Raw genomic sequence first — 4011 nt, 5'->3', positions numbered from 1 at the left:
AAAGGCTCTGTGTGGACAAGTGGTGGGGTAACAGGAAGGAACTGGCTACCCTCAGAACCATCTGCAGTCGTGTTCAGAACACGATGAAGGGTGTGACACTGGGCTTCCGTTACAAGATGAGGTCTGTGTGTGCTCACTTCTCTATGAACGTCGTTATTCAGGAGAACAGGTCTTTGTTTGAAATCCGAAATTTCTTGGGTGAAAAATACATCCGTAGGGTTCGGATGAGGACAGGTAGTGCTTGTACCGTCTCTCAAGCCCAGAACGATGAGTTAATCCTTGAAGGAAATGACATTGAACTTGTTTCAAATTCAGCAGCTCTGATTCAGCAAGCCACGACAGTTAAAAACAAGGATATCAGGAAGTTTTTGGATGGCATCTATGTGTCTGAGAAGGGAACCGTGCAGCAGGCTGACAAGTGAGACCTCCGTTTCCCAGCTCCAGAAACAAGATCCTGATCGCAAGGACAATTTGGGCTCTTTGGGGACAATAAAAGACTTATATGTTGAAAAAACAAAAACAAAACAAAAAAAAAACCTCATAGTATATCTTGTGTATATCATTCAATAACTTCTTTTTGGTCAAATTTCCAGCCTTGTTCTAAGATTTATTTATTTCTGTTTTATGTGTTTGAGTCTCTTGCCCGCCTGTACCCGTGCAAACCACGTGTGTGTCTTGTACCCAAGGAGGCCAGAAAAGGACAAAGCATTCCCTGAAAAATGGAAGGACCAGGTGACTGAGACAGCCTTGTGAAGGCTGAGATCTGAAGCCAGGTCCTCTGTTAGAGCAGCAAGTGCTCTTAATCACTGGGCCACCACTCGGCCTCCTCCAGCATTACTGTTGCCAGGTCTAGAGCAATGGCTTCCTGTCTCTTTCTGAAGGGCATTTCACTCATTGCAAGCATTTGGTAGCTGTGGAGATGCTGCACTGGGCGTTGTGTTTTCTCTGCGTGTTCACAGAGGAGAATCTCTCTTCAAACTGAGCTCAGGTCAGCTTTCCATTTCCCAGTGAGCAATGTTTCCTCGGGACATTTCACACAGTATGTCTTCTCCTCGTTCCCCTCTCTTGTCCTCCCTCACCTCCCAGTCTCCCGTCTACTTTCCTATCACAATGTGTACTTTTTTCAAATCTGCATTCTGCATACAAGAGAAAACAGGGTGGTGCTTGTTTTTCCTGAGTATAACCCATTTCTCTCTTTTTTTTTTTTTTTTTTTGGTTCTTTTTTTCGGAGCTGGGGACCGAACCCAGGGCCTTGTGCTTCCTAGGCAAGTGCTCTACCACTGAGCTAAATCCCCAACCCAACCCATTTCTCTTAAGAGGATACTCTTCAACTATACTCATTTTCCTGAAAATAACATGATTTCGTTCTTTTTATGGATGAGCAAAATTCTGTGGACATATTCCACATTTTACTTATCTGTTCCTCTGTTGATAGACGTGTAAGCTGATTCTATAACTTTTGAATACTGTGGGACACGTACACGTTCGTTCTATCTCTCTGATATGCTAACACAGATTTCTTCAAATGCCCACCCAAGAGTAGCTGGCTCATATGAGTTTGTTTGTTTTTAAGAAACCCCCATACTGGTTCCCACAGTGGCTGTACCGGTTAGCATTCCTATCAGAAATGTGTGAGTACCCCCACCCACTCACCCTCATCAACCCTGGCTGCTGTGTTCTCGATAACCACCATCTGATGGAACTCTGATGTCCTTCTGTTTGCATTGCCCCAAAGAATGTCAAACTTTTTTCTAATATATTTATTGGTCATGTACATGCCTTTGAAGAACTATTGATTCAATACATTGTCTCGTGTGCTGATTAGATGTAGGGGTTTGAGGGGGTTTGTTTTTGTTTTTTTGTTTGGTTGGATTTTTGTTTTGGGATTTTTTTTTTTTTGGTATTTGCTCTTTAGTTTCTTAAATTCGTAAATTAATGTTGTATATACTAATGCCGTGCTGGATATAGAGATGAGAAGGAATTTTTTTTTCCCATTCTGAAGAGCATCTCCTCACATCCCTTTCCTTTGCTATGCAGAAGCTTCTTAATTTATCCAATACCATTTGCCAATTCTTGCTGCTATTTTGGGGAAGGGAGGGGGAGGGTTTTGTTTCTGTTTGTCAAGACAAGGTTTTCTGGGTAACAGCCCTGACTGTCCTGGAACTTGCTTTGTAGATCAGGTTGGCCTCAAATTCACAGAAATCTGCCTGTCTCTGCTCTCGAGAGCTGGGACTGAAGTTGCGCTCCGTCACTCCTGACCCTTTTTCCTAGGTTATTGGTATCATTGTCAGAAAGTCCTGATAAACACATATATCTTCCTTTCAAATTTTAACTCGTGTCTGTGTGTGCATGCATGTGTACTTGTGTGGGCATAAGTGCCACAGTGTGTTTGTGAAGGTCAGGGGACAGCATGTGAGAGTCAGATCTCTTCCTTCACTAGGTGAAGGAGAGAGGTGAAACTCAGGTCTTAAGACTCAGAGGCGAGCAGCTCTGCCCACTGAGACCCTGAGCCTGTATTGTAAAGTACTTTGCCTACGTGTTCTGTCTGTTTCAGGGTTCAGCGGTTATTTTAAGGTCTTTGATACCTTTGAGCTCATTTTTGTCCAGGGTGGAAGAGGGGGGGTCTCTAGTTTCATTCTTCCAAGTGAACATGTCTAGGTTTTTCTGAACCATTTGTGAATGACAGTGTCTTCTCACCAGTGTATATTTTTGACAGAATTTATACTTTGTAAAGTTGCTAAGGACCAGGTTGGCGATGTAGCTTTGTGGGAGAGAATTTTTTGTTTGCAAGGCCCCACGTACGCTGCATCCGCAGTCCTATAAGCAAACCAACGCCACCACCAAAATAACCGAGGACAGCAAAGAGCACCTGTTTAAGTGTGCTGTATCCGGCTGGAGAGATTGCTCAGTGGTTAGGAGCACCGACTGCTCTTCCAGAGGTCCTGAGTCCAATTCCCAGCAACCACATGGTGGCTCACGACCATCTGTAATGGGATCTGATGCCCTCTTCTAATGTGTCTAAGACAGCTACAGTGCACTCATATAAATAAAATAACTCTTTAAAAACATATATCCTTTTTTTAAAAAAAAGTGTGCTTTCCATATTAGACAATAGACAGAAATGTTTATTAATAAAAATCTCCAGAATGCAACACATTGACTATCACAGCAATGATGTCATCATCCATCAGGAAGTCTCTGAAAAAAACCACTGGCCCTGGGAGAAAAGGAGTATAAAATCAGATACGGTCTCGGCACTGCTACAGAGCATGTGCCCTCACAAGCAAGCCTCGGTGGGGCCATATTCTAAGAGCAGCTACTTAAGGAATGCAAATGGTCTCAAATCCCGGAGCTAAAGTGATCTGGCCAAATTGTTGTTCAAGGTGGCTGCATCAGGCATGCTCCCTGATTTGGGGAAGGGGAGGGCATTTCTGCCAGACTTGTGGGAATTAATAACATTTCCATTTTCCTGGTTTTGAAGTGATTACATGTGTGTTCTCTGTGTGTGTGTGTCTGTATGTGTGAAACGAGTCTTTCTTTTCACACATACAGTGCATATACTTAGGTACTTATACATTAATTAATTCCTAAAAATAAATTATGAACAATGCATTTAAAGAACATTTCTGCCAGACAGAGGTGTCATATGCCTTTAATCCCAGAACTCAGGAGAAAGAGGCAGGCAGATCTCCGAGACAGGACTAACAGAGTAACACTGTCTTAACAGAAGGGGAAGAAAGACATAAATAGAGATCTTATTAGAAAAGAACAAATAGATTAAAAGAAAGAATAACTCTCAGGAAAGAAAAATACCGTCAGTGTAATTAAAAATTCAATGGCCAAGCTGGAGGGATGGATGGCTCAATGGTTAGGGACACTGACTGCTCTTCCAGAGGCCCTGAGTTCAATTCCCAGCAACCACATGGTGGCTCACGACCATCTGTAATGGGATCTGATGCCCTCTTCTGGTGTGTCTGAAGACAGCGACAGTGCACTCATATATAATAAATA

At 42.8% G+C, this 4011-nt stretch overlaps 1 pseudogene; it reads left to right on the top strand.

Moving 5' to 3' along the window:
• Rpl9-ps26 (ribosomal protein L9, pseudogene 26) overlaps window positions 1-422 on the top strand; it is a 575-nt pseudogene extending 153 nt beyond the window's left edge.
• Window positions 423-4011: the final 3589 nt, after the last annotated feature.

Source organism: Rattus norvegicus, chromosome 13 (genome assembly GCF_036323735.1).
Source record: "Rattus norvegicus strain BN/NHsdMcwi chromosome 13, GRCr8, whole genome shotgun sequence".
Lineage (NCBI taxonomy): Eukaryota > Metazoa > Chordata > Mammalia > Rodentia > Muridae > Rattus > Rattus norvegicus.
The sequence above is the reverse complement of the archived record's forward strand: the minus strand, read 5'-3'. Positions and strand labels throughout refer to the sequence as shown.